A 12,015-nucleotide genomic window follows, 5' to 3' on the forward strand; every position below is an offset into this window, starting at 1 on the left:
TTTTTTTTTTTTTTTTTTTTTTTTTTTTTTTTTTTTTTTCCCCCCCATTTTGCCACCAAGCAAGTCCCTGTATTTTTGGTCAAATCAATAGTGTACTAAGACGTTTTTACCTTCAACTAGGACATGAGGCTTGTAACATTCCCCTGAATATTCAATTGTCTGTTTTTAATAGGTGAGCATAGGGGGTTATGTTTCTACCTCCGTTCCAATAGTAAGTTAAGTTGTTTTATGATCTGTAAGAAGACACAAGGCAGCACTTCATGAAGATCCTGAATGGACATCATTTGCTCTTTATGCCATACAAATTTACCGTACTCCTAGTTAGGTTTCCTGAAAGCATTTCTTCATTCCATGACAAGTGAGTTTTTTTTTTTTTACAATGTCAATGGCAGAGCAACCCTTGGGGGGCATAGAGGGCCAACATGTCCAAAAACCTTTTTGCCTGCCTGAGAGAACTTCCTTCACCTTTTCTTGGTGCTAAGGTAAGATCCTTTTTTGATTTGCCACCAAGCAAAGTCCCCATACATTGGAACACAAATCTGATTTTCTTTCCAAGGCAGGCACCCAGTGCTAGCAGTGTACACCAGGACACCAAAGGTTCACACATCAGTGCTTTGGGGGGGGGGTGTGGGGGGGCAGCAGCAGCAGCAATTATTCCTTATTTTTTAGACTGCATAGTTCAGGAGCTGTATATGGAATGACCTTTAACATAGATGGTACTTGTGGACCCTGGAGCCTTGTGAGTGCAAAATCAGCCACTTTTGATGACATTGCATTCAAAGTCCATCAGCAGAATACTGTCTAGCTTGGATGTCCTGGAACCATTTCTATGCTCTGTATGAAGTCAATACACTTGCTACCTGTGTAACATAGTATTTTACCATATCTTCATTTAAACCTGTGTATTTGTATTTCTTGTATTTTGAAAATATTATCTTGTAAGTTGCAATTTGTAAGGTGCTGCCCCGTACTGAAGGCATAGTTGACCTTAATTTCTGGGTTTTCTTCTTGGTGGGTTTTTTGGTCCAACCAACTAATCCTGGAGGTATAAAAGGGTCAGTTATTTGGGAAAGATTTGGGATCTCTTGTTCACCTGCTGCATGATACCTTGCTGCCTGGGCATTCACCAGCTGTGGACACTGACAATAACCATTGACTTTATCATTGATGGACTACACCTTTTTTGTAGGTATGCCAGGGCAGTACACAAGCCTGCGTTGGGGCCTAGGGACATGAGGACAAAATGTTCTCATGCATGTGTGCTTTTGTGTTGCAGTTTAAAGAGCTAAACTTTGTTCCATGCCTGGGCTGAAGCTATTTAAAGGAGTGGCGGGCAAGTAACTGGCACCATTTTATACCTGATTGTTTACAGTTTTGGGTCACTAGACACATTATGGTATGAAGGCATTACACTAAGAGTCCTAATAGTGTGAAGTCAGATGAAGGGTAACCTAAGTATACAGTCACTGTAACAGACTTTTTTCATTGGCATGTGCCTGTTGTGGGTGGAAAGGTCTCTAGCAGCAAGGGAGATGCTGTTGGCACTTTTTTTTTTTTTCCACGTGTGGTCTGTATCCTATCACAACAGGAATAGATCTGCACCATAGAAGTTCCCATCCTGTACAGAAGCTCAAAGTCTAAGTTAAATGCACTGTAGAGCCCTGTTAATCTACCTGGAGAGGTAGTGGAAAATGCTGGACAGGTGGATGTGGACAAGGCTAATTGCAAGTGAACAGTGAAGGTGTACATATGTATGGGGACCTGAGTTAACTGGATGAGTTATTGTGCAAGTGTACACGGTGTAGATTCATCTGAGTGGAGGCTCCCCTTAAGGTTGAGTATTCCACATAGTGCCCTCAGCCTTGCCCCAGGGCATGGATGTAAATGGCACTAAATTTAAATGTAAAATGTATCCAGGTAGTGTACCATTAATGTATCCATAGGTGATATTTGGTAAAAGGGAAACTTCCATATTTTGTATAGAGAATCTCCTTTCCCTTTTTTTACTCACCTCCTTCCTTCAAATTTTGGCTTGATGTTGCATGTCATCCTGACTAATTTTGCAATCCTACAGCTCATTTTTCAGAAAAAAAAATCTGAGTGGAGATTGGTGTTAACTCAGGTCCTGCAGGACATTTTGGGTTTGTTTTTTAAAGGGGGTACTGTTTACTTTATTTCAGATGTGCCTTTCCGAGTGTCTAGCAGCTGTACACAATTACTGTTCTATCTTGTGTATGCACCATTTCTTTGATCTCAATACAATCAAAATATTGGTTCACCTTTTTTTTTAAACTGATTACTTTGTGTTCCAGGGCCAAGGGATGTACAAATGTTGGCGGTGGACTGGAACACTGACAGATGTTGATGGTCTACGAAGGACACCAACAGATTTTTTTGGGTAGTGGTACACTGGGACAAATGGTGCTTGGTTCACTTGAGTGGGCTCCTAGTTGTGGCTCTGGAGTCAGCTCAATCTGATATCTGGATGTCTGTTTAAAAAAATTTTAGACTCGGAACTGAGATTAGACAGGTGTTCAGGTGGGAAGCCTCACATAAGGATTCATCACTGTACAGAACTGCTTTCTATGGATCCTCATTCTCGTGTGTTGTGGCTGGATCTGGGGATCCTTCTTTCCTGTTTTCACTCATGTATTTTAAGGACTTCTGTAGTTTGACTTTTTTTAATAGTTAATGGTCAAAAGATTGCCAGTCAACAACTTTTTTTTTTTTTTTTATATTCCTCCCATCAATGGTGTCCTGCCCTGTGAGTAGAACGTAGATGACTACACCAAACGCCCACACATCAAGGATGCTTTCTACAACCAACCCATCAGACATAGTAAATTCACACATTTTCTGGAGCTATGTAGGAGTTGGTGCCACGCTTGGCTCTAATTACTGTCCCTTTGCCCTTAGCAAGACCAATGGCACGCCTGGCCAAACACAATATTGTCTGGCTTTACATCCATATGTACCAGTCCTTTTTCTCCTCTATGAATTTGAGGGCATTGGAGATTAAAGGATAAAAACTTTCATATTTTACACATACACCATCTTATGTCACTCCAATTCTACCGCACAGGTCTGTCTGCTTGAAAAACCTTTTTTTAACTGATCAGCACACAGTGGTGGTTTTTATTGGTATATTCTATAACATTGAAGTAGAAGACAACCTCCTGATATGCATGCATTCCCTTCCTGATCCTTCTCAGAATCCTGAGATTACTACTACATTTTGTCCTGTAACTTAAAACTACTATATAGCTTCTCATCTTTCCCAGCCACTTCATGCACAGAATAGAAACTCTAGGGACTATGAACAGAACCCACTTTTATCCAAGCTTAAAGCAGAGCTCAAGTCAAACTGTAGCTGCTGACTTTCAAAAAACAGCCACTCGCCTGTCCCACCTTCCAGCGGCACACTGAAGCCCCTTTTCACCAGCTGTCCTCACTCCCCAGTGTGAGCACTGTGACGGCTTGTGGCTTCAGACCTGGGTGCCCATGCAGTAGTGCTGTGCCTTGTGAATGGTCCTATAGTCTTCTGGGATCTCATATATCCCAGAAGACTATGGGGGAGGATAGCTAACGCTTCCGATTGAACTGTCATCAGGCGCCTTCCCACGCTGACCCCTGACGCTTTACACAGGAGGGGCCTGAAGGTTATTCCTGTCCCGAATGCAGAGAAGAGTTCCAGGAGTGACCTGCACTGCGGAGGAACATAACTCTGCGTAATATAGAGAATTTCCTGTCTGCTTAGCCAGATCAGGAGTCCAGGGTCCTCTGTACTTACTGTATTCACACTCCTGTAGCTGCTGTGAAATCCTGTCTGCATTGTGAAGCGTCTGTGTGAACATCACCCGAGTCCACAGCAAGTCACAAGAACATGTCTTATGTGACCCCACCACTTCCTGGGAGAACAGGAAATGCTCCCTCCATAAGGAACTACTGAATTATTGCTGCACTGAGGACTCCTGTATCTGTGTCCTGCAGGCTGGATGGAGAACATCGGGGCCTCCAGGTGGGGACTCTAGAAGAGGCCTCTGAGATACACAAACTGAAGAATGTTCTGCAGAAACTGATGAGGGGGGGGGGGGGAGGAGAGGGTCTCATTTTTTAAAATGTGGTGTTTAGAGCCGCTGTATTGCAAAATGTACCTGTCCATAATATAGTTGTTGAACCTGCATATCTGTGTTACTTTTTTTACCTACCTACACAAACTGGTGACCTGGTCTTGATATGTAAATGGAAGACTTGCAGACTCCTGGTCCTTTTTTCTGGTTTCGGGGCCATAATCAATGTTGGTGAAAATTAATGACTGCCCTGCACAAGGGACCATGTAACCTCTGCGTCCTCAACTGGAGGCAAAACGGCTGCACTGGAAGATGCAAGGCACAAGTTCTTATACTAAAGGTAATAAAATATAAATTAAATTTAATAAGATTATGTAAAGGATAGTGAGATCCTTTTTTAATAACTTGGAATAATATGATCCACCTGTCATAGGAGAAAAGCAAATAGAATGAAGAGTGTATATCGAATATATGGAAACTTAAGGGGGAAAAAATGTATTTAATTTTTTGTGTTAAAATCCATCAAAATCGGGTTGTAATGTAAAAATCTTCATCCTAAATAAAGAACTAAAATGCTATCTGACAAAAGGTTGCTGCTGCAACAGTTTGATGGCAATATGTGCTCATAGGGCCAAATATATGCAATCTTGAACATAAATGTTCTACACACACGGTTACATACTAAGGATCCAGATCAATTTTTAAGGATGGTAAAAGTGTGAACGAGTTGGGATGTCAGACAATTAAGGAAAATGAGCAGCTATAAGAGAAACTGTGCCTTCAAAATAGAAGCATAAAGTAATTTGAGGGTACCGCTCCTAAGACTACCACTGATATGGGACATGTACAACAAATAGGAATGGATGGTGTCTAAGGAGTAGGAGATCAGCAGTAGATCAGATTTTGTGAACTTCTGTATCTGAGTCCCACAGGAGCCAGACTTCCCAGGGTAAAGATCCAATATGCTTCTCTCCTACATAACCTCTTGTCCCAGGGTCTAAATGGTCACTTACGGCTTCTATACCAAAGACCCTGAGGTCCAACAGACTACTGTTATGGACCTCCTTTTTTTTGAAGTGGTGAGAGATGGAGTAGTTGTGTTTTTTTTTTTTTTTGTTTAGAAATCACACTTATGTTCACTGATCCGGCTAGATGTCTAATTGACTTGCAGCAATCATGTCCCAGAAACTGTCATTGGGTCAGACTCTGCAAATGAGAATATTTGGGTAGGAGGTTGCTCTAGCACTGTGGTTTGCTGTTAGATGATGGTTTTTCTGGTTTGGATTGTGGAGATTAATTGTTGGTTTTATCTTCCACATTGGTGATGCCCTTTCCTACCTGGTTTGAAATAGTGCTCTCAAACCAATCAGTTTTTTAATTGGCCCGAGCAAACTCCAGACTGACAGAAATTCACAAGCTCATACAGCATGCCTCAGTGCTGTTCAAGTATTTTGAGGTTTTTTTTTTTTGTTTTTTTCTTCTCTGGCTGTAAACTCCCCTTCATTTTATTCTGTGTCCATGCACACAATTTGGACCATGTTGGGGGTAAGGAGTTGGTAATGGCGCTGGCCTTTTTTATGTGGATAAGTATTATGGTAATTTTAGAAAATGGAGGGGGTTGTTGATGCATTTGTGTATATGGATGGAGCAGGGTAGTAAGTAAACCAACAAGTGAATTAGGTTCATGACCCCAGTTCTCGTTGCCACCTTCCGAGACTCTGGGACTTCACCAGCCCCTCTAGGCTTTGAAGAAATAAGTGCCTCACTATTGTCAGTTTTCAGCTTTAGTCTAATGTAATGTTTACTAGTTTATCATCTCTGCCTGAGACCTGCCCCTGTATGCCTTTTTTTTTATACCATTCTGTTGCACTTGACGGGTTGCTACTGAATGAGTGAGTGATTTCTCCCACTTCTAGGACATGTCAGGAGCATTGTGTTGGCCATTGGTGTAATGGTTGGGTGGTTGGTGGCTATCATGTAACATGGCTGAAAGTTCAGCTTCTGCATCCTCCTTCCACTGGTTCCCAGGAGCTTTTGGGTTTTGAAATTAGATGCTTTAGAACACCTGCATTCTTTTGAACATTGTTCACACTTTCAGGTTGACTATTGCAGGCCATGGATGAGTCCAAAAAATGAAAAACTGTCTAAGACTGACAGCAATTTTTGTTTTTGCGTTACTAAACAACCACCATGTTGGATTAGGCACTTTTTGATTGCAACATGAAAATCCCATGTCACAGCTGGCACACGAATGATTAAATGATCAGCACAAATTGTTCATTTTTAGACTCCTCTTTGGCCTACTTTATTTGTATGTATGATGAGGAGAATAATAAAAATCAAAGTATTTCACATGCACATATCATCATGCTAGAGTGCTTGCTACCTGCCACTTTGAAATTTCCTCAGTTGCCTACTACTGCATATATGTAACTTTCAGACTTCTCCAATTTTTTTTTGTTTTCACTAAAAAAAAAAATGTATTTCCTTTTCTCAGGTTTCTAGCAACTGTTCAATCCTTGGCTAGTCTACAATTTGCATTCATGGTTGGAAAGTCTACAATAAGATCTCTTGTCAGACGCTTGCTCTTATCAACTGCAGTGTGATGCACAATATGGTTGGTGCAAAGCCAAATGAGTACTCTTCATAGCCAATTTTTTTTTTTTTTAATTGCGGGGCAGTGCTGGCAATTTTTTTTACATTTTAGCTGTCAGCGGGGAATCCCATTGACCACTAAAACATGAATGATTTAAACTACTAAAAGACCGCATGACTTCATAATATAACTGATTTTAGTAACGGAGCAGTATCTTACCACTTTGAATTGTCCTTGTTTTTGAATGCTATCCAACTTTCATTGGGTGCAAATGTTTCCCTTATCAATATACAAAACTACAAGAACAATCACATAAAAGACCATTTAACTCTTTATATTCAAGCACCAGCAAAATGGTCTTCCATAGCCTATATATCCATCCTCCGGTTCCTGTAGGAGGGAGGTACCACACAGATCACTCATAAAAGTGGCTGACATCCCACTAGAAAATTGAGCTCATTGGCAATGTGGGTCTGGAGTTGGAAGATCCAGAACACCTCCCTCCTGCATGGCAACCGGAAGACATCAATACCTCCTTGTAGGTGTATGCACCTTGACCAGCACTGCTGACCCATTTCCTCCATGCTGGATATTAAAATTCCGAGCCACTTTTGGTTGATAAACTTTTTTTTCAATGCTACTGTGTATAAATGTTAAACTGATTCCAGAAATGCCTTGTCTTACCCACATACTGGGCTTGGCATAAGTGATACTCCTTGAAGACCAGAAGTACCACACTTTTTTTTTTTTTTTTTTTTTTTTTTTTTTTTTTTTTTTTAGTTGCCCTTTTTTAAAATGCCTCCAGTGGATTGTATACCAACCAGATTGAAAAAAGCTTGGCGATAAAGATCTGCTCAAAGTTGGCTCCCTTTTTTTAGGTACCATATTAACACTATCTCTTTAGGATCTCTGCACACATTTATTGGTTGGCTAGAATGGGCAGATATCTATTCACAATTTTCACTTTCTCAAATTCAGTACTACAGGGTGTAGAAATGGATTATTCCCACTCAATTTATATAAATGTTCTTTCCTTTCAATAAATCAGCCCTATTCTTTGGGCAATTGACAAGGCTTTCCAGCATCCATTTAGAATAACCCCAATCAAGAAATTTTTTTAGAGGTATCAATGCTTCACTGTTGGTCACTAATACAAATACTCCTAATCCACTGGAATTCCCTTGATAGTGAATAGAAATTGAGTGGTGATGGGATTGTGAATCCTGCTGCTTCATCCCTTAACTGGTACTACAAGACAATCCGTTTTTATTCTGTTTGCATATAAAATCCATTAAAAACAGATGGTTCTGATCTTGTTTACACGGCTTCAATATATTAGCTCATGTTTATACTATTACATGCAGTTCACAATTTGCTCATTTTTAATCAAATCAATAAGTTTTCACCCCCGACCCGTGAGAGACTAACTCCATTACCAATGGCTTATAACTATATTTGGACATTTTTAAACCTTGTGAAATATTTGTAAACATTTTTTTATACTAGTCAGTCAGTATTGTGGTTGACCATTTGAGGCATATAAAGTTTGTGTTTTTTTTTTTTTTTTTTTTTTTTTTTTTTTTATTATTGCAAAATAGTTATTTTAATATAAGAATAGCCATCTGATGGAGGGGGCCAGTGAAAATGGTGATCTGAGGAGGTGGGGCTACTGCCAAAATGGCTAGACCTGTGTCTGCTGTGATGGCGAAATTGGGTAAGCCTACCCTAGAGCCGGTGAACACACACCTCACTGCCATCACATGCAATACCTCCATGATGGGCAAAATGGAGGAAATCAAGGGAGACATAGGGATGGATGCTACAATTTTGGCCATATTCGATATTTATATACACATCCACAGGAAGTCATGCAAAAAGTCTACAGGAACCACACAGCGCTGGGAGACCAACATGAATATAGTATAATGGTTTTTTCTTTTTTAAATGTTATACAGTGCACTTTTTTTATTTACAAGCATTTTTAGTTTTACTTGACTTTTACAATAAGTCTTATTCTGCAGCAAAAAAAATTGCACGGCTTGAGAGCAGAATCAGAATTTATGAAGAATGTAGCAGGAATTAAATGATTATGTTTGCCTTCATAATGATTGCAGCTTAAGGCTGTACCAAGACCTCTGGTTAGCAGATTGCAGAGCAGCCGACCCTTAGAGACCGAAGATCCCATTGTTTGATCCGGTGCCAACTTTAACTGAAACATCTGTTTTGGGCAGACTGACCCTTTCATTAAAAATGAAGTTTGAAACCCTACAAAACTGCAGCTTTCTGATCTCAGCCTCAGCAATTTGTTGCAAGCGGCTATAGAAAAACAACTTGGCCTTGTCTCAGCTTAAATATACTTGTATGAAGGTTAGCCGAATGTTGTATAGAAGTGGTCAGTATTTATTGCACACTGGAATGAGAATAGACCACTCATCTTATTGGTGTATTATCTGAGATAAAGCATTCTGGCATTTTTAAAAAATAGAAAATAAATGATAAAGATGACAATGGTGTACGCCAGAAGCTATTTCATTTGTCATATTGGTCATTTACCATATTTATAAAGTAAAAAATTTCAGCATTTTTATAATGTCCTCTTAAAAAGCTGAACCACACTTTTTTCAGCTTTTTGTGCTGCGTACAACATAGCCTGTACACATGTATGGAGTTGATAAACTAAAACATCCTATTTCAGCTGTAAATGGAGAGCAATGAATAGAAACACTATGAAGTTAGAAAATGTTCGTTCAGATTTTACTTTGTTTAATGCTCACCTATGTCACTGCATTTGGAGTTGACTAGGAAGTTTCTCTTGGCACAGAGGTACGGCTGGAAGGGTTTGTCTTGGCACAGAGGTACGGCTGGAAGGGTTTGTCTTGGCACAGAGGTACGGCTGGAAGGGTTTGTCTTGGCACAGAGGTACGGCTGGAAGGGTTTGTCTTGGCACAGAGGTACGGCTGGAAGTGTATGCCTTGGCACAGAGGTACGGCTGGAAGGGTAAAGTGGGTTTCAACAGAAAATCGAGTAATGAACTAGTAACAAATGAGTGTACTGTATATTTCATGCATTCTCTGTGTTGGCTGGATATCAGGTAATTTTGGTCCACACCAAAACGGCTTTCTTCTTCAACCACATTTACACCACACGATTCCACAGCATTTTCAGCAGCATGAGCTAATAACATACAGAACACGGCAAGCTTTCATTTTTCTGCATAATGTTACTACAGCACCAGCTAGGTGTCACACCATACTTAAAAATGAATATTAAAAAAATTCTTAATTTTTCTGGTCTCTAACATTCTTAGTCCATTGATAATACTTGTAGTAAAAAAAAAAAAACACAAATGTAATGATGAGTGTAAACAAAAGTTTCTCCATGGTATGCTATGAAATGTGTTGGAACTCCTCTCACAATGCATTGTTACACTTCAGGACCCTAAAACTCCTCATTTGAACTATACCTTTTTTTTATTTTGACCATTGTCAAATTTGCCACTATAAATATGGTGGCAAATACATTTTTGTAAAAAACAAAAGAGAAATACAACTGAAAGTTGAGGACAAAGTGAAACATGCCATTTTAAAGTGCTAAGCTGTGAATTGTCCCGAGCGAAACAAAACATTTTCTGAGTACAATGCCTATATAAAAGTATAAGCAAATTGCAAAAACACATTCCAGAGCCATGATCTTTACTGTCAATGAAAGGCTTTTCTAAATATTGCAGCTTTGCTTCTGCTAAATATATGCCCTCTGTAGAATGAAGACTAAAAACATTGTACAATACAAAAAGCAGAATGTCGTCAGCCCTAGATTTTGGTTTAGTGACATAAATATTAGAAGCTATTTTCTTTATTACTATTTTTATAGTACCCCAGTAAAGGAAACCTTAAGCAGAACTAGTTTCGTGGTTTTTTTTTTTTTGTTTTGTTTTTTTTTTTTCAGAATATGAGAAAATAAACTTTATCTGGCTGCCCTGGAATTAAACTCTTCCTTTGCAGCTCTGGTCATTTCTCCCAAGTTGCATTGGTTGATGGGAGACATGCAGTACTACTTCCTTTGTTTTTTTTTTTGTGTTTTTTTTTTTTTTTTTTTTTGTCCTTTTTAACCAGGTGGTGATTCACTGCCTTAAAATGCAACCATGTCATAATCAGTAGATTGTTTGTTTGGCATTGATCGTAAGATAAGTGTCTCCATAGCTGATCTGCATTGATATTATTAAATTAGTAAACTTTGCTTGCAAATGAGAATTGACAATTTTTTTTCCAACACTTGGATTCCCTGACAGGTTTTTTTTTTTTTTTTTTCTTTTTGCGCTCTCATCGCTTCTTGTATTTCTTTTTTCCTATTCAGGTTTAGTTACACTTTCAAATGATGGCAGCGATGCTGTAGAAGGGGTGCCTTCTTTTCTGTCCATATTCCACCATTTTTCCATTTTAGTTGAAGGTTTTCTACAAACAAAACCTTGTTTTGTTAAATGTCGTCTGTAGGCCTGCTGTATAACCACAGCTGATACGTCCTCCTGTTTGCCCTGAGCGTGGTGGTGATGGGCTCATAAGACACTTTTGAAAGCTACAAAGCGCTCTTCCATTTGCTGCCGCAACATATCTAGCTCCCCGCTCTCTCCAAGCACACGTTTAGTAAAGGCCAAGAGGATATCTAAACAATGGATTCTGTCACCACTCACCATAGGCAAATCCATGGCAATACGTTCAATAGTGTTTGGCTTAGGAACTCTCAATGGATGCCTCAAGGCATCAGCGAAATCTGAGAGTTTACTGAACTGGATAAATTGGGTGGCATCGGGATCAAATGTCTCCCATATTTCATAGAATGTTTCCAAGTCATCCTCACTTAGAGGATCTGCGCTCTCTTCTGTGGCAACACTAAAATGTTCTAGGATTATAGCAATATACATGTTCTCCACTATGGGAGAGGAGATGATATAGCTGACAGATTCCTACAGAGGGGTTTCCACAATCTCCTTGCATTGGACTTCCTGGGTTCTCCTTCTTAGGATCACAGTCTGGGGGGCGGTTTAAGACGGGTAATAACAAGCCATCCCAGCCAGCAGAGGTAGTGATCTGAAATAAACCATGCTATTGCCAAAAGTCTCAAAGTTGAACATGTCATCTATCCCGGCTTCTTTCTTTACGTAAGCAAAGTTGTGCCAGTTTATGAACTGGAGGCGAGGAGAGAATTTTTTTCTTATCACAGGACACACCCTTCTGTCATTCACTTTTATGGAGATGGACAGTTTATGAAGGTGAGATCTGAAGATCTCATTGACCATCTCTGTAAAATATCTCCATCCCAGATCCTCCAACCCAGAGCTGGAGAATATGGGTG

At 39.7% G+C, this 12,015-nt stretch overlaps 1 pseudogene; it reads right to left on the bottom strand.

Moving 5' to 3' along the window:
* Window positions 1-10,889: 10,889 nt before the first annotated feature.
* On the bottom strand, window positions 10,890-11,959 carry LOC149441120 (sodium channel protein type 8 subunit alpha pseudogene; annotated as a pseudogene).
* Window positions 11,960-12,015: the final 56 nt, after the last annotated feature.

The sequence above is a fragment of the Staurois parvus genome, unplaced genomic scaffold (genome assembly GCF_062004578.1).
Source record: "Staurois parvus isolate SC_StPar_1 unplaced genomic scaffold, SC_StPar_1.0 ptg001024l, whole genome shotgun sequence".
Lineage (NCBI taxonomy): Eukaryota > Metazoa > Chordata > Amphibia > Anura > Ranidae > Staurois > Staurois parvus.